Source organism: Triturus cristatus, chromosome 11 (genome assembly GCF_964204655.1).
Source record: "Triturus cristatus chromosome 11, aTriCri1.1, whole genome shotgun sequence".
Taxonomy (NCBI): domain Eukaryota; kingdom Metazoa; phylum Chordata; class Amphibia; order Caudata; family Salamandridae; genus Triturus; species Triturus cristatus.
Window position 1 is genome coordinate 257,568,742 of NC_140594.1, and position 20,498 is coordinate 257,589,239.

The window sequence follows — 20,498 nt, forward strand, 5'->3', positions numbered from 1 at the left end:
AAGTGGTAATAAATCTTACTGTTGCGTCCTCCTCTTCTGTGTTCGTCTTAGTCTCAAACATTGCATCTCTTTTTATTTTAGCAACTTTCTCGCAGGCCTTTCTGATAACTTTTATGGAGTAACCTCTTTCTTCAAATCTGTCTCTCATCTTATTCATCTCTTGTGTGAATGTGATATCTGAGCTACAATTTCTTCTCGCTCTTAATAGTTCCCCATAGGGGATACTATTAATAAGATTAATCGGATGGCAGCTTGCCGCATGAAGCATGCTGTTACCTGCCGTGCTTTTGCGAAACAGTTTGCTCTCCAAACGATTTTCAAAAGATGTTACTTCTACATCTAAGAACTCAATTGTGTTTTTATTCATTGTATAAGTGAACGTGAGATTGAGATCATTTTCATTCAGGGAATTTACAAATTCAGCTGCCTCTGTCTCATCACCTTTCCAAATGCAAAATATATCGTCAATATATCTTGCCCAGAGGACAACATGATGGTTAAAGGCACTGATGTTTTTCGCCACTTGCTCCTCCCACCAGCCCAAGTACAAACCAGCGTAACTGGGGGCAAAGCAAGTCCCCATCGCTGTCCCCTGGGCTTGACGATATATGACATGATCAAAAATAAAAAAATTATTTTTTAATCATGTTATCATCATGTTCAGTAGCATCTCTGTGTGCATGAGATAGCAATGGGTCGATCTTTAAGATAATATCTGCATGCTTCTAACCCCAAATCATGAGGTATGCAGGTATGAAGACTGTTAATGTATCATTAATTGTGGGCTGTATTATTATGATTTAAGGTATATAATTTATAAAGGTGAATAGCAAAGATTTTGTCAATGTACTGTATTTATATTCATTTTGAACATGTTTTAGGTCTATTTTCATTAATTGGTTTATGTAAAATGTGACTTTTTTCATATTTATTAATGATTATTTAATTATTTCAGTGATAATATTGTAGTCAATATTGTGTAAATCGATTTTTTTACCTATTGTATGTCTATTTAAAGGCAACAATATAAATATATTTTCAAGAAGTCTTTTTATTAAACAAATGTCCAGAAATACATATGCATCCCCCCTTACATCATAGTCTGCAATCTTTAATTGCGGCAATCACAACGGATCAAAAGTCAATTCTTCTAGCCTCCCAGGATGGCTAACTCCCTCCAGTCTCAGTGACCTTGGTCACGGGTCGTGAGACGTTTACGTGCATCACATGATATAGTGCAACAAAATAAACAATACAAATGAAGGACTACGGATAAAACTTTCTTTAAGCAATGCATCACCGCCATATTGGAATGGTTTCATTGTATCACCTTACACGATACATGGATTTGATAAAAGAATGTTCTCTAACATAAGAATGTGTTTCATCGTCAAATGTATCTTTATACCCAAGTGGGTCGTGAATGCATGATCAAAATTGGTTGAAACATAAAAAAAGTAACAATATAGCTATTAAAATAACGTTCTCATGCCCCAGTGGGCTGATCACTACTAGTGTGTGATGCAAAAAGTGATACCACTTCAAGGCGTAATATTACTGCAATTCTTCACAATCAGTTGGACACTCCGTCTCCTACAAAAATAAACCAAATGCACCTATCATTATAATGAACTTATTTTAGAACTATTAAAATTACTACACAAACATCTTACATACAAGGCAATATTTTCAGCTTCATAATATTAAAAATATTAAAAACATGAGATGGACATGTGGTGTTCAAGATCATACTGTCTTCGAGTATATTCTAACCAAGGTGGACTGACAATTCTTCATCTTTGTTTATACCCCCTGGGACCATAGTTTCATATTTAATTATCAGTCGAGATTCTAATCTGCGCAATTCTTGCGTTCTGTTTCCCCCTCTTTCAGATTTCACAATTCTGTCCAGGGCACAGAATCTCAATAACCTGCTATCTTTGTTGTGACATTCCTTGAAATGTCGAGCAATGGGGTATTGCTTGTCTTTGTTGGTTATTGCACGCATATGTTCTAGAATGCGCAATTTCACCTGGTTGATAGTACTGCCGATATAAACTAACTGGCAGGGGCATATTAATGCATAGACACAAAAATCCGATTTGCAATTAAGATGTTTTCTTATAGTAAATGGTTTCATAGTTTTGGATAAAATAATCTCCTTACAATTGAAGCTGTTTCTGCAAGCTTTACAGGAGGTACATGTAAAGAATCCCTGAATGATGGATCTCACTTCAGTCTCTGGAAGATTATTTTTACAGAGTACATCCTTCAAAGCTGGACATCTGCGAAATGTTATTTTAGGAAACTCATCTGTACATTTAACGAAGGTTTCATCAATTCGCAACACTTTCCAAAATCTATTTAAACACTTTCTAACCCCCTTGGCTTGATTGCTGAAAGTGGTAATAAATCTTACTGTTGCGTCCTCCTCTTCTGTGTTCGTCTTAGTCTCAAACATTGCATCTCTTTTTATTTTAGCAACTTTCTCGCAGGCCTTTCTGATAACTTTTATGGAGTAACCTCTTTCTTCAAATCTGTCTCTCATCTTATTCATCTCTTGTGTGAATGTGATATCTGAGCTACAATTTCTTCTCGCTCTTAATAGTTCCCCATAGGGGATACTATTAATAAGATTAATCGGATGGCAGCTTGCCGCATGAAGCATGCTGTTACCTGCCGTGCTTTTGCGAAACAGTTTGCTCTCCAAACGATTTTCAAAAGATGTTACTTCTACATCTAAGAACTCAATTGTGTTTTTATTCATTGTATAAGTGAACGTGAGATTGAGATCATTTTCATTCAGGGAATTTACAAATTCAGCTGCCTCTGTCTCATCACCTTTCCAAATGCAAAATATATCGTCAATATATCTTGCCCAGAGGACAACATGATGGTTAAAGGCACTGATGTTTTTCGCCACTTGCTCCTCCCACCAGCCCAAGTACAAACCAGCGTAACTGGGGGCAAAGCAAGTCCCCATCGCTGTCCCCTGGGCTTGACGATATATGACATGATCAAAAATAAAAAAATTATTTTTTAAACATGTTGTCATCATGTTCAGTAGCATCTCTGTGTGCATGAGATAGCAATGGGTCGATCTTTAAGATAATATCTGCATGCTTCTAACCCCAAATCATGAGGTATGCAGGTATGAAGACTGTTAATGTATCATTAATTGTGGGCTGTATTATTATGATTTAAGGTATATAATTTATAAAGGTGAATAGCAAAGATTTTGTCAATGTACTGTATTTATATTCATTTTGAACATGTTTTAGGTCTATTTTCATTAATTGGTTTATGTAAAATGTGACTTTTTTAATATTTATTAATGATTATTTAATTATTTCAGTGATAATATTGTAGTCAATATTGTGTAAATCGATTTTTTTACCTATTGTATGTCTATTTAAAGGCAACAATATAAATATATTTTCAAGAAGTCTTTTTATTAAACAAATGTCCAGAAATACATATGCATCCCCCCTTACATCATAGTCTGCAATCTTTAATTGCGGCAATCACAACGGATCAAAAGTCAATTCTTCTAGCCTCCCAGGATGGCTAACTCCCACCAGTCTCAGTGACCTATCCTCCCTTCCTCACTCGCCTCCCTCAAGGATTCCTGTATGTTTCCCATTGATTCCACACGCTTTCCCTCTTTTTTAGGCAGCCCCTACTCAGCTGCACAACACAAGTCTAGGTCTGTTTTCCATTGACCTATTTTCGGGGTTGGGCAGTCCCCCATGCCCTGGCAATGTTCCTCTTGGCCACCATTGCCGCCACCAGTAGCCAGATTTTCTGATATTTTGGCCAAGTCTGGTTCCCTAATACACACAGTATATGCCGTCTGGCCTCCATGGGAACACTCTGTCCAATCACTACCGACATTACCCATGCCAACCTCCCCCAAAATTCTATAGCAGAACATTCCCAAACTATGTGCCCCTCTGATCGCAGCCCCGTAGACAAAGGTCCGTGGGAGTGCGCCCTAGTTTATGCATGAGCGTGCTGGTGGAATATGATCTATGGAGAATTCTTAACTGTACGAGTCTAAATCTCTCCCTGATTACTGCCTCTCTTGGGCTCTGTATGGCCTCTGTCCATTCGTCATCCTCTAGTAAACCAATGTCCATCTCCCAGACCTCCCACAATGTCCTTAGTAAGTCAGGGTAGTTGTTGATAATCTTTTTGTATGTGCAGGATAGTGCCTTCTCTGGGATTGGGTCAAGTATGAGCCAGTCCTCTAGTGAACTGTGTTCAGGGAGCTGTTCCCCTTCTCTCACATCTCTATTGTTAGAGTCGGGGATCTCTGGTTGGCGCAAGGTTGCCCTTGTGTCAAGCAGGAACCCTCTCCTCCACGTCAGGGCGCAGGATAACCCCTCGCGAATGACCCTTGCTCACCCTCTAGGTGCGTGGCGTGAGCAGCCAAGGCGGTTCCTCAGGCGTTGTTGGTTAAGCACTTACAATCATACACACAGTAAATACATTAATCCCCCCAGAAACGGACACCAGACTTGGATATATATCAAAATACGATTCTTTGTGTAAAAATAAGGTATATATATCTCAGCAGACTTATCACAAGACCAATAACGTTTTCGCTAGGCCACCAGGTTATACAGCAGGCAAATGTTCTTGGTTCGTAGTTCCAAATGGATAGTTCGTAGTCTTTTTACTTGTAGTTCCAGTACTCACAGAGATCGGTTCCTGCGAACGGGGAAATAAGGCGTTGCGGGCCCCGAGCCCGATACTGGACTTCTTCCGTGATTAGGAGAGTCGGCACAGGTCGGTGCGACTCTCAGCTTGGGACGTGTTCTTGGGTCCTCAATCAGCAGGTGTGGGCAAGTAGGCAGGCGCGGCCCGCGACCCTTTAGCACGGCGGTGCAGGAGGGTCTCCACAGCGGGGGCGGCGCGGCCTGAGGTGTCCGGGGATAGCGAAGCGGGGTCGCAGGGCACGGTCAGTGCAGCTGGATGACCCGGCGTAGATCACAGTCGTCGGACGGCTTCCGGCAGGAGGGGTGATAGCGCGTTCAGCGCACTCCAATGGCAGGCGGTGACAGGGATGCAGGCGGCCTGGCCCGGGAACAGAGAGCGGCTCGGGACGGAGCGGGGCTTCTCACGGGTTGGAGGCAGGCGAGCTTCTGAGTGTCACGGCCCTAGGAGGGGCGATGAGGGGCACAGTCTCTTTTCCAGCGGGATGCACACACGGCTCGAATTGGAGGACGAGCAAGAAACACAGAGAACCCACTGGTCCTGGGGTTCAGTTCAGGGGGCAAGCTCAGATCAAGCCCTTGGAGAATGTTCAAGCACAAAGTAGCAAAGTCTTTTCAGTAAGTCTCTTCCTCTCCTTTCTCAGCAAGGCAAGCAGCAGGCCAGCTCCTCCAGCGTCTTCTTCTCCTTCTAGTCGGGCAGAGGTTCTTTGTGGTAAACAGGATTCTGCTTTCTTAGGAGCCAGGCTCCTACTTTTATACCATGATTCTTTTGTTCTTTAGCGCCAGGGGGCCTAGGCCTGGCTCAGTCCAGTTCTGGAGCACTTTGTTATGGTGACTCTGCTCTTTCCTTTCAGCAGCAGGGCAGAGACATCAGCCGCCCCACAGGGGGTGGCGCCGGCTTTGTGGTGGCAGAGCACAGGCCTATTCAAGAGTCAAGGTGTACTCCTCCCACCCATCCAGGTGTAATCTCTCTACCCACCACCTGGCAGCCAACCTGTCTCTGGGGATTCCCCAACCCTGCTCCTTACTGTTGCCAGGCAGAACACATACACACAGCAGAGGCGGACTGAGATGGTCAGGTCAGTAAATACTAACTTTCTAAAAGTAGTATTTACAAACCCAGGATACTAAAATAGACTTGACTACAAGAAGTATTTTATCATCCTGAGTTCAGGCATACTAAACTTGACACTTCTACCATGCTCTCTGAGTCCACTGGGGTCACAGCGTCGGCGTGATCCCGGCAGCCCATTCTGGCCTATGGAGAGCAGGTAGCCTTCAATAGTGAAGAACGGAAATGGCTGTAATTCACTACTAAGACATGCCACACACATCAGGGCATGTCCTACCTTATGCCTACAATGCACCCTGCCCTTGGGCCTACCAGAGGGGTGGCTAATACGTAGGTAAGGGAAGGTTTAGGGACTGGCAAGTGGGGGCACTTGCGCAGTCAGCGCGACGGTCCCGGACCGCGCACAGGGTCTGCGGTGGCAGACCCTAGACACATTTTACAAGGCCGCTTCCGTGGGTGGCGCAACCAGCGCTGCAAGCCCACCAGCAGCATTGGCATTCACAAGCCCTGGCACCCCTGGTGCACTCTACTGGGGACTGACAGTGAATCCAATCAACCAATCATGAACATCAATTACAGGTACACTTTACTTAGGGAGCACTTGCACTGCGGCACGGATTAGCCGTGGCGCAGTGCCCTAAGCGGACAACACCAGCAAAACAGTCGAGGCACACCATCAAAAAGTGGAAGGGAAACTCACGCCAAGGTGCCAGGTCTAACATCTATGCAGTGCATGCCCCAATTGTATGAAGCAATATCTTTTTTCTTTTTTTTAAACTTTATTTATAGTTTGAAGTTTGTACATAGTGGTGCAATATTATGCAGTCAGAAGTTTTACTACATCATTTATAGATCTGTGAATGCAGAATACAATACAGTTCTTGTGGTTATCATCACAGGTTCATTAAGTACAGCCATGCTATATCCAAGGCATCTAATGACAGGCAGCCTATTCTAAGCATTGTGTATGTATCCGTTAGGGGCAGCACGAACATCAGGACACTTATATTCTTTCCAGATCCCCCAGTATACCGTGGGCACTCACCACCCTGACTAAACCCTCCGTCCACCCGATATCCTATGATCGTACCCCACTGAGTCACACATTTCTACTATCTTGCCCTACTCTCTTCTCAGCTACCTCTTCCACTGCCGTTGTTTCCTCATTGCTATGTAAGAGCAGGTATCCTACCAGCGGTCCCCATATGTCTCTGGGTTGAGACGTGCATGGTAGCAGTTCAGCGTATATGTTATTTTGTTCCTGACAATACGTTATGTCAGCTAGCCATTCCTTGAATTTCGGGGCTCTGCCCCTACCCCATCGACAAGCAACCTTACGCTTCGCCAGTAACAGCAATATAGCAACAAACTTCCTGCACTGTTTTGGTATCTGCGCCGTGTAACCCATAAGCGCCACCATTGGGTCTCCAACTAGATGAATACCTATCATGTCTTCCATCGCCACAAACACCTGTTCCCAGTATTCTTCTATTTTCGCACATTCCCATGCTAGGTGCAGGAACCCCGCCCCCGGCATCCCACATCTCTCACAGTGATCATTGTCAGTCAATTGAAAGCGTACTTTCTTGACCGGTGTGTAATATAACTGGTGTAAGAAGTTATAGTGGATCATCCGGAACTGGCTACTAGCTGATATCTGTTCCGTCTGTAGGCAGCAATACTTCCATTGTTCAGTGGTGATGTCTCCTCCCAAATCCCTCTCCCTGCGCTGTCTGGACCGATCATCTGTTCCCGCCTTAAGCGCTCAGATCATGGCGTATAACCCGGACACCAGATGTTTGCCATCCGCAGACCGTAGCATCTGATGCAATGGCTCTAATCTCACAGGCTCCTGTGGGAACTCCGTGAGGAGTGACCTCATACCCTGCCGCATCTAGTGGCGTGCGAGTTTCTGTCGGAAGAAATTGATCTAACGTAAGGAAGGTTCCCCCACGAAAGAGGTCTCCCCATGTTCTAATCTGTGCTTTACAACATAGATCCCGGAACCCCTTTTCCTGCAATAGCGTCAAATTAGGATGATATACAAGTGGCATTCCAGGAGAATAAATGAGAGGCACATTCAGTAGGGTTTTTACCCGGTGCCAGGCTGAGACTGTGCCCGTGACAGTGGTGAAATGTGGTGTTAAGGCGCGCAATGGGCCGTATATGATCCCTGTAAGGGGTATCGGATTAGCGAGCCAATCTTCTACCGCTAGTTGTGGCATGTATCGTGGAGGATGCACCCAATAATATGCATAGTGCGCTTGGGCGCTGAGGAAGTAAATCTCAAAGTCAGGGACATCAAACCCTCCCTGTTCATATGGCCTCGTTAATATGGACCATTTCAACCGTGGCTGCTTGCCTCCCCTATGAAACAATATCTTTCTGTCTCAGCTAACTGGTATTCTTTTTGTAGATCTTCGAACGAGATTATCGCCTGACCCCTCTCGCAACAATATTTTTGTTTCTGATATTTCTGTTTTCAATATAGGTAAAATTTGATTTTTGCCAGCAATATTTGTGTACGCAATATTCGTGGTTTTACTAGTTAAATATAGTAAGTTGATATTTTTGTTATCGAAATTTAATTTTAGAAATTGTTGTGTTTCGACATTGTATGCATCTATATTATGTCAGTGATCTGATGTGGCCATACAGGATATTCAGGTTTCAAAAAATTATTGGACAAGAAGGTGGTGGAGTAACACTTTATACAAATGGTACCACTGAAGTAACTGATGTACAAGAGCAAATTAGTTTAGTGAGAAATACAAGTTGGTTTAGTAAATAGGAGTTGTTTTGACCAAGACTCTATGTGCCCGATTCACAAAGGTAAATTTAGAAGTTTGGTTTACATTTACAATTAACATCTATTTTTATATGACTTTGGGAATTCATGAAGGGCATTTATGAGTACTATCTTTATGTCTACATTCAGTGCAGATCTCCACCTCGAGTGCGGACATAAAGATAATATTCATGAATGCCATTTGTGAATTTCCAAAGTCGTAAATGTAGACGTTTGGTCTAAGTTTGAACCAAACGTCTAAGTTTACTTTTGGGAATCAGGCACTTTGCTTATAATAAAACCAGAAACATTGAATTTATTGAGATGTCAGTGTAAGTATCACAGGTGAGTTATTGCTGAACTTAAATGAAAGGAAAAGAACATCATAGCTTATTTTGCGCATTGGTCCAAAAGTAATCAGTCCCAGTGGTTCTGAGAGATTGCAATGTTTGTTGATTTTCAATGTTGGGAACCTTATAAAGGATTTAGAGGGCTCAAGACATAAAATCAGGGGAACGTCCCATACAAAGAGAGACAAGACATAAAAAAGCTATAGATGAAGATGAAACACGAAACATCTTTGAGGGCTGTTTCACCTGACTCAACGCCTCAAATTTACAAACAAGCAGAGATTCCCAGTTCAAACCACTGCAAAAAAAAAGGGATTTATTTCAGAAAATTCCAAACCTACTTACTTGTAATTAACCCATTATAAAGGCAGGCAATTTAGGGTCAGATGCACAAAAATTAGGAATACCGATTTCCTAATTCCAATTCTCTCTTGAATCACAATTAGGAAATTCGGTATTCCTAATGTGTGAAACCAATTGAGTTTCATTTAGGGTTTCCTTGTGGGTTGCAAATCGACCTATCTCATAAATATTAATGAGGTTAGATGCAGTTTACGACCCATTATGAATCACAGCAATCACAGGGTTGGTGGCTCTTGAGGTTAGCAGACCACCACGTCTGTGATTGCTTTTTAATAAAGCAATCTTTTTTTATTAATGCAGCCCATTTTGTTGAAAGGTAAACAGGTGTTTAAAGGAAAACATGATGCATTTAGAATAAAAGAAAATGAAGCCTTGAAGTTTCATTTTTTAAGAGTAGGAAGTGGTATGTGGGACCCCTTCCCCTTTGCGACTGGGTTACCACCAGTTTTAAACTGGTGGTAAAGTATTACTGTTTCGCAACAGGAATTTGGTGGCAAAACAGTAATACATACCAAACCAATTCGATATTTGGAAGGGACACCCTAAACATACTTTTCCAAATACCAAATCCCTACTGCAAAATGTGATTTGGTAGCAAGTTCTGAATCACATTTTGCATTTTGTAGATTTGATAAAGCATTTTTTTGGTTGCAAACATCCCGATTTATAGAATTGGGCCGTTCGCGACTGGAAAAATGCTTTGTACATTTGGCCCTCAGTCTTAAATGCCACCATATTCCATTTTCAATGTTAACTCACACCTTTTCTATGGCCTGACCGATCTATTTTGCTTCCTTTTTGTACCAGAATCTAGGATGGATTTTGTTTTAACATGTATTCTAGTCTACAATTTCGTATTCAAAATGTGCATCCCATAGTAATATGACTCTTGATACATGCAGCTATTCAGCTGGAACTAGTATGGAAAAGAGCATATCTACACAGAGAAGTTGCCAGATGAAAATGAGCACTCTTAAGGATCCTGTATTTTAGTATATATTAATCCTAAAATACAAAGCTTTAAACTGCATGAAGGTACAGCCTCCTTTGAATGGGTGGGAATGCTTTAAGAATCTGCGAGCTGTTGGTCAGTGGAATATTGTGCAGCAATTTGAATGCCTGTAATCCTTGTGAAATGCGATCATTCATGGAGCAGGGTCAAGAATGATATCCACATGACTGGGTCTAAACTGAGGTGGCATGATGTGCAAAATAATAATGGACTGGGATGTGGCCCGAGTAATTATCAGTGGGTGAGATTAATTGAAGCATTTCATTCATCACTTTTTTGTATACTTTAGTGTGCTGTCTTAGGCTTGCTTGCCAGTGGGTAAAACAACTCTGTGCCACAGGAACACATGGGGGCATATTTACAAGCAGGCAATATAAAATTATCGCTGCTTTTGCTAATTTTATCGCCTAATTAGCAAGGCCACGCTAACGTGTGAAACCTTGCTTTAGCGTCAGGATTCCTAACGCCCAGCTTTGCATCTATAATGAGATGCAAAGTGGGCGTTCCTGACATAACTTGACAGGAGAAATGTCGCTAAGCGACATTTCTCCTATCATCAAGCCCCACGCTGTGAAGCATAGCGTCAGGAAATGTAGCGATAATCCCTGTTATCGCTACTTTCCTTACGCCTACTTCAGGACCGACTTAGCCATGATATCTTATGGAAGGTGGATATCATGGCTAAGTTTGTGAGTCCCTATCAGCAAGCTAACGCAACATTGCGTGAGATTATCACTGGGTTTCCAGCGATAATCTCACATTAGGCAGTTAGCGTGAGGATTTTTATCGCTGAGGAGATAAGCGTTGCTAATAGCACGCTATCTCAGCGATAAAAATCCACGCTAGCCGGCGATAATTATCCTAGCGCTAAGAGCGCTGAGCGATAATTATCGCCGGGTGTTGCTGACATGCCCCTTAGTGATTTCATCCTGCATGTGTATTGCTTCCTAAAGTGATGCTTCTGTCGGTAAAGAAACATGACTTGCATGAATGCTGACTAGCCATTCACCACTTACAACACTTCGAAGCACAATAAATATTTCCCCCTTTTTTAATTTTGCAAAGTTGGCAGATCATTTTTAGACAAAATTTCTCCCCGTTGAAAAATACTCATTTCCATAACATTACACAACAGTAATAATAATGGGATTGAAAACATTTTGAACGGCTACAATGAAAAGAGAGCAGTCCCACCTCACTCACTGACGAACACGGGATTAAAGCAGCTCTGGGATACTCCAGTAAATCATATAACATTCAAAAAATTGGTCAAGAAATCGAGTAAACAACTATCATGGGTCCAAGATAAGGCAGCCCTCTCTAAAAGAACGCATGGCTGGATGACTCTAAACTCGTATACAACAAAGGCACCACAGAGCTACTTTGGCGAGGGATATTCCAAATCTGTCAAAATGTGCTTCTTAAAGCACAGGCTGGGCCTGTTACCCTGTATTCAAAATCTTCCAAACTGGATTAAAATAAAAGCGGATCCCCTTTGTCGGCTATGTGGTTTGGGGCAAGAGGACATGCTGCACTTGATATGTTCTTGCGAGAAACTACGTGATGAATGGAAACACTTGTTGAAACACCATTTTAATCAGCCAGGGATCCGCACACGAAGGAAGGCAGTTCTCGCTTGCTTTTCCCCCCATGACCCTCGCTTGAACTGCAGCTTCGTAAAATTCATGAAGGCAGTGGGAAAAAAGATGCCAAAAATCAGTTTATAATGATCTCGGTACTATCGATTCAATATTGTTTTGTCGATCGACATTACATTCCCCACGAGCTCATGAGGAGATCGGGAAAGAAGAAATACCTTACAAACACAAACTTGAACTATCTTCTCAAAAAAAACTTTTGTGCTCATGATGTTGTCGCGCGTACATACGAACTAAGGAAATGTGAATGTGAATGTTTTATTCTGATTTTATTGGAACTGTATTTTTATTACTTTCTGCTTTTAACCTATTTTGTACAGCAATGGTTTTAAGTAACTATGCTAAATAAATTACTTACTTACTTACCACACTCGCTTGATTAATGTACATTTGAGGTTTCAAAGAAGATTGTGATTTGACCTACTTCTGTAAAGAAATAACACACCCATTATCGGATTCTGGGTATTGTATTGCAGGTAGGAAGCTCTTCAAAACAATTGACTTAAAATCACCCATTAATTACTGAAAATATTTGAAAAAATGTAAACATGTCTTTATGATTCAAGCTTTGTGCTCAAACTGGAAACATTTGCAACATTACATAACATTTTTCTTCAGAGATAGAAAATGCATTATTTAAATTGAGCATGCGCAAGACTTTCAGAGCATTTTCAAAAACTTAAATACAAATTTTCTATGTATTTGTAAAAGAAAAGGGAAAAGAAATAAAACATTCTCATTAATATTACTATTTCAGAAGGAAAAACAATCTCCAAATGCTACATGATTTTTAACTGTGAAGATATCAAATTGACATGGCTCATCAAAAATAGATGGGACATTGTGCATGGTGAAGAGAGAAATAGGCGAAATTATTTGTCTTTTTGATATAAATGTTTTCAGAAAGTATTAGGTAAAACCATTTTTACTCCTTGTGATTTTTTTTGTTTTCTGAAAATTGTGAATACATTTGCCATCATGAAGATTCCGTGTAACAAACAGTGATCCAGATTCTCTGAGCTTGATTGCTAAGTGACACATTATTGATCTCTTTTGTAATCAATTTTATGTGACATTTTGTAATCTGTTCCTTTTAATAAACCCATTTCTACTTCCGTTGTGCAGTCACACACTAAATGGTTAATAGTGATAACTATGCACCCTTGTTGAACCTAATAACTATAGTATGAATGCACGTTTAAGGCAACGGCTACATATCATTTTAACTCAATATCACTTCTAGTTTAAATTACTGATGGCAGGACAACACATGAATCTTGCATAGATTGTATAATAAAACACACTAAGAAATGGCAATATTAATTTCATAGAATTTTGGTAGCAGGTAAGATGTTCCATTGATTAAATTGTTTATGAACTATTCCCTTAAATAGCCATTCATTTATAAAATGTATGATATGCTATCGTATCCGCTATAATTTCTGTTTTGACATTTTTCATTGGAAGATCTAATAAACATTCTTCAGTCGTGAAAGCATATTCGCTGCATGAATTTATAATTTAAATAACGCGTTGATTTGTAAATTAGTGAATCACTAATGCAATAGTACTGCTAAATGAGATACCTGTTAGTCCTATGATTTTTAGTCACATATTCTAATTAAAATCTTTCGCATGCAGGTAATTCTTACTGAAGGTAAGCAGAAAGACTAAAAATGGTGCAGGTAAATATTAGAAGTATAATGATCTATCCAATATCCAAACAGATTAGCTAGGTTAACAGTATGCACATCACCTACCCATCGTTCATCTGGTAACATTTAAAACAACATTCACAATACCATTTGTAATAACAGATTTTGTGCTAATTCTAAAAGTCATCTCAAGTTCAAACTAGGCAATACAGCAATGGAAACACGTCCTGATCTGAGGAGTATCACAATTTGATATTCTAGCATGTCGTGCGCATGCCATTCTGAGAAAAGTAATTTACAATCACTTACAAGCAATTTAACATCCACCTGACGTGGCAGAAGGGTTTCCTGATAAAAGAAGAAAGCATATTATTGATGTCAATCACTGTCTTGTAGTGCAGTTTGATTTCAGATGCCACCAGCGTGGCACTGATGTAATTGAATGGACATGATGCAGCTGTGCAGTAGACTGCATTGCACAACTGCATATAAAGTGAAAATGAAAGCAAAGTCTTCAATCATAAATAGAATTTTAAAAGGTGAGAAGAAGAGATTCCTGATGAGCTTTAAACTTGGTTATTCTCATTTCCTTCTAGCTACTTCTTTAGAATTACCCTCCTCAAATTGAGTTTGCGATTTACTACCATTTTCAAGTGTGTGGGTCTGCATTGCTACTGTATGTAGTAGGATCATATCTATAACTTTACTGTGTGGGATTAGCGTTACCAAGGATTTATTGGTCATCAAATAATGCGTGTGGTACCACAAACACAACTTTTACAAATGTATAAGTCATTAAGTATCCAATGGGGTATTTAAAATGTAAAAGGAGCGATTATTGTTTTTTTATAGAATAGATCAGGGGCGATTCATCTTTGGGACGTAGGCACATTGACCCCCTACTGTGTGCAGCCACAAGCATATCAATTTCAAATTCCCCAAGTCTGGACTCTTTATAAGACTGGGCTCAGCATTGCTAATGTTTCTGTTCATCAGGGGTGGGGTCTGGGTGGGATCAATCCTGATCATTGGCAATGGCATCCAGCTGAGATCCAGTGTGCATGTGGGGTTGGACAGGGTTCTGAATGTGTTCAACCGGACATGCCCACCTTGGACCTCTCAAATCCACTGTCTTTTAGGGAGTCTGGGAAACAATACAGGCCAGAGTTACCGTTGGAGTGCTCACACCAGTCCTGACATTGCTCTCATGCTTTTTCTACTTGAAGCTGCATGAGAGAAAACTCTGGATTGGTTGTGGTAAGGTTATCCTTTCACTGCGGTCCCCCCTTGGAGGCAGTTTTGGGGCTGGATGGTTAAAGAATATAACTAATCACAGTGTAGTTTCATTATCAATCCACACAATGATTGTTTATGTTTCTTTAAATGTGACACAATGCTTTCTCCTGATGCAGAGGGTCAGTGACAGCATTATGCATGCTGGGAGTGAATGATAGCAATCGCATTACGTCATGAGTCATTCAGCAGGCATGATTTATTGCCACGATGGAGGCATGGAGCAGTTCTAGGCCCAGCCTCCTAAAATAAGGAGAACAGCCCTCCATGCTTACTCGCTTGGGAGGAATGTACTAGCCCCGACTGGCCACTATAGGGCTCAGATGTGGCCCAATTGTATGCAGTAAGATGATTCCATATCCTGTCGCCATAGCCCTGGCCTGGGAGTTGATGTGCTCCAGCTGGTCTGCATGTGGATTCGAGATAGACCCGGTTCTCAGACCTAACTCATGCAATTCCCCTCCCTTTGGTTTTGGTGGGCTCCCTGCACCCATTCAACCTGCAGATCTGCCTGGATGTGGTTCAGTTCTTTCCAGTACTAATCTTCCCTTACTCCCTGGAGCACTACTGTGTCACTAGCTGGAAGCATGCCCCTGGTGGCTTCTGCCTCTGCATATTAATTAGCAATCTTTCAAGCAAACTTTTGGCAGCTGCTTGTCCTGCTCCTGCCATTCAGCCCGGTTTTGGATGGTATGTTCCCCACTGTGCCTGGTGTTTGTGCTGTGCTTCCTGCCTCTTGGATAGATCATGTTTTGGTGATTGGATTACACTGCAGAAACAAAACGGGTGGGTTCAAAGCAGACCCTGCCAATAAAACAATATTACTGTAAATATTACTATTCACGTAGAGCTGGTTTTATGTGTTTGGTGGAGAGAGGAAGGTGGGAGTCATGGAAGAAAGTGGGCCTCCCTATTGCCACACTTCAGGCCGTAACTAGAGGCAGTGCTAGATCACAGCAATAAAGTGCTATAGTACCTTCCAACAGGTTATATGGCATATTCCATCTCTATTGCTATAATACTTGTCAGTATACCCAGTATGTATCTATTAGCCACTGATACTTCTAGGGAAGATCAAAGTTAGATGCTAACTTCGTCATGCTCTCAGTTCCTATAGGCCATATGGACTCAAGATATTTTGCGGTAGAGAACATGCACGAGCTTGTATCAAATCTGCAAATTCTCAGGATTGTGCTGACAAACTTCCAGGAATCGGCAAAGTGACTCAATCCAATGCCTACATTGTTTGATGTACGTGGGGCAAAATAAAAGTGATATTCCTCTGTTTCATTGGCCTCCCTGCCCACCAGGGAGAGGACACAATCCTCTGGAAAATGCCTCCATTTATTGGTGAAGTTGTTAGAGGTAATGCCCCTAGCCTTTGTCTTATATAAAGGGATCTAGTGAATGGGAGTATCAATTTCACCAGGAAACATCTCACACATCGGTGTTCACTTGATTTCAAGAAACCAGCCAGTCAATCTCCCATGGTGTATTGTTTGGATTATATTGCCCCTTTAATTTTCCCAAAAGGGCAACTGCACCAATTAGATATAGGAATTAGTACTAGATGCAGGATGTTTCTGTAGCTCTAGCAGGCCCAGATTAAATAGTGTCTGCTTAAAATATTTCAACCATTGAATTGACACTGATCCCCACGTATCCATGATACATCGTAACCCCACCTTAAAGGGTTCTATTTCATCAGTTAGCCATATCCACAGCCAGTATAAGGTAGGTTTAAGCCTGGTTTTAGCAGTTATTGTTTGCATTGCCAGGTCCATTCTATAAAAGACTAGTGGAGTACTTTGGTGGAGTCTCATTGTGCACCTCAATAATTTGTTCCCAGCAACCCTAAATGGCTTTACATTACTGTGGCCCCGTAGTTTGGAGCCATATGTGGTGGCAGTCACAGTTTTAACTCTTCAGATCTCCATATAGGGGGATACTGGGTATTAAGACATATTATTTGCAAATCTTGGGTGAGCAGGAGCGTATTCTTTGAGATTTGACTAGTTCTAGAGTCACAGCTTGAAAGAGGAACTCCCAGGTAGTCAAATTCCGACACCCTCTCCAGTCTTGTTCTACCCCAGTTTCATGGATCCTCTAAAATGTTTATGTGGATTTCTTGTCATTAATTTGGTCTTATTTGAGTTTGTTGCTACTCCATGATTAATGCAAAAAAGGTTAAATCTAGCAAAAGAGTCTCAGTTATCTTTGGAGTTTTCGATAACAGTAGGGTGTCGTCAGTGAATAAAAATGCTGGGGTTTTTATGCCACCTAGTACAGAGGAATCAGTTTCACAGTCCAAAACAAAATCTGCACAGCCATTAATGAATAGCAGAAATAGTGTAGGGTCAAGGACACTGCTTTTTCTGACCCCTTTGCCCACCGTTAATTGGTCACTTGGCTCCCCATTGACGCCCCATTTTATTTGTACATAGTTTTCTGTACGAAGGCACACAGCAATATCCATTAGGGGTGGTGGTAGCACAATATATTTTACATTTTTCCAGAGTGTAGCTCTTAGAACCATACCAAAGGCAGCCCTTAAATCAAGAAATGCTAAGTAAAGGCTGCTTTTGTTTATGTCCACCACTTTCCATCTTAACAGCTGGCATCCTGATCTATCATCCTCGATTTACAATTAAACCCAACCTGGAACTGTGACAGTATCTTATTGACCTCCACCCAGGACAACAATGTGTACATAATTTGTTTGAAAAATATCTTCTAGGCATTGTCAATGAGACTTATTGGACAATAGTTGGCTGGGTCAGGTCTTAAGCCCTTCTTAAAGATAGGAAAGATCTCCACTCCTCTCCAGGTTTTGGGGATTGGTGCACCAGCCATAAAGACATTGGCAATTCAGTTTTGGTATGGTGCCCAAAATTCGGCCTCTGATTTGTATCCAAGGAAAAGAACAACGGTACTCATAATTCCTCCAAGAAGATCCCTATGTTCTCTCCTGGGAAATCATTATCTGATGCGATGCTCAAGGCATCTGTATCTGTTGCTAACTCAGAGTACTCATAAATCATTTTTGTAACTACTAACTTAGCCTGTGTCAGACACTTTAATTCACTTTACTTCACATTATGTTTAGCTCAAATTCTCTGGGAAAGGATAGGTGTGAAACCCTGAGCTCCGCCAAAAGTTCACTGAGCACTGGAATGTCCTCTTTTATGCTTTACACAGACAAGTGTTGTCAGGAGTCAGTTCAGGCTGGGCCTCTGACACAAAATAAGGTCACAGGAAGTATGCAGGCCCAATACACTGTGCATGCCAGAAGACAACTTATAAACCCAAGATAGGTTTTCCTGGATTTCTTGTGCAAGAGGTTATGTAGTCTCCTTTGAGCAGGGATGTTGACCCTGAGATAGTTGAACTCCTCTTCAAACTGCCTGTGGTCTTATCTTTATCAATGCAGTACTTGTGGTCTAAGCTACAACAAATGCTGGTCCCATCCAGATTTCCAGGAGAAAACAGTGAAATGACAAAGTGATGCATGCAGCAGTCAGACAATTAGAGAAAGCCACAATTACTTATCACAACCTCCTTCTTAATAATGAAACCACAATACATTTCTATTACAATAATTATCATCTGTAAAAATGTCCACTTGCTGTAGTGTTGCGACTAATAATAAACTCAACATCATTGAATAATTAAAAGCACACAACCTATTCTAGGGATACCCTATCTGCTTTTCATTTGTATTTGTTTTATTAATGCACAACAGAATTATGGCTGTCATCTACTTTAACCTCACCACCAAGAAATAGCTCAATGTGAAATAGCCCAGTAGCCATGATGCCCCCTGAGCTTCAACTTAATTGATTCTTACCATATAGTTGCTGCCTTAAACACCTTTCTTAAGCTTCCAATTAGAGAACATTCTAACTGCAGAGGTGTTTCAATCATGCACAAATCAGCTGAGGAACCTGCCTGATCTACCTTTCAAACCTGGTCCTCCCCTAATAGCCACCCAGACTGCTTCTGTCCGCCTTTTAGCACTAGTCCCTAGCCACAGGTTACACCAAAGAAACTGGAAGACAGTCTCTTCCTTCACAAGACAGAAAGCTCTAGAACCCTGCTCCCCTGTACCTACAACGGGAAAAGGATTTCCTGAAACTAAGAAAAGGTTTTCTCTCAGTGTTCAACTGAGGAGTAAACATTATGAACCAAACACCTCGAGGGGGAGAATGATAATCAAAGTTGTTACCATGCACCTTTAGCAAAGATCACTCGTGTATAAGCCTGCAGTTGTTATTAGAGGTCAGTAACAGATAGAAGGAATGAAGTACTCTCTTTAAATGTATGGGGAATGACATCAGAGGTGATATATGATCCCCTTTCTTGTCTATTATTAACTCCTGAGTCTAACAATTTATACTAGTTTTTATTCAGCTTTTAGACTTTACTTTCTAGTTCTTACATTTGCTAATTGTCTCTTCTATGAGTTATGTGTGATTTGTTGCCTGAGTTTCCTTGTCTCTCACAGTTTTACTATAATGAATATGCCATATCCTAATGATTTCTCTGATGTGTCACTCAGCCCTGCCTCATCCTTTCCTCTGCTACCCAGTACTACCTTTTATGAAAATGGCAATGTTTATGATTTGAGGCATCAATGAACAACTCAGATGTTTTTCTCAGCATTTGCCTTTGAAGCATCAATGAACCACTCATAGTATTGTGTAAGCATCAATGAACCACTAATAGTATTTCTATGCATTTGCCTCCCTACTGCCTGGTATCTTTCATTGTTCCATCAGACCAGATAGACTAAGGGCCCGAGTTATATCTTGGTGCTAAACAAGCTTGATGGAGCATGCTTTCTTCTAAAGATCATGGTCTGCCCGTCCAATTTAGAAGCAGGCAGAAAATAGGTTGACTATGGGTACGGCGGTGACTACTCTTTTATGGCCATAGCCAAACCTATCCAATGGCTCCACGGAGCAAGGGCTGTTGGAGAAATGGCTATAGCGAACATATATCCATTTTTCTTGCTGTCCATCCCCACCAGGCAGACCCCTGCTTGTAAAAGACAGTAAAAAAGGAATATTGCCCCCTCTCCATGGGAGACTGCTACCAGAGAGGGGGGCATTACCTTTTTTATTTTCAAATAGAAAATCCAGTTCCGGATATTCTTTTTGAAAATGAAAAAGGAAAACTGTTCGGTGCAGGGCTCCGTCATGTGGCCAGATTCCTGCATAAAACTGTGAAAAGCATTTATAGGATCTGTTGGGACAGCAGTTCCTGGCAATGCTTTATAAATGACCACAATCATTTATAAACTCTGCGGGCACCCCCTCCACCAGAATCTTCCCCGTGCCCCTGGCCTTCTGCGGACATTTAAATCGGATCCTTCATTCTCTCAATTTTGGAAGGTTATAATGTAGTTCCTTTTTCTGTGAACTTACTTTCCTGTCATATTAGCTCAAATTCCTTTCATGCCAATCTTTACAATTGTACATGTTCGATTTATACAAGAATAATCCAACAGAAAAATGTGATATAATCTTACACTTTTGAAAAAAACATTCAACAACAGCCTGGTGTCCTAGCTAAGGGTAGCTAATTACA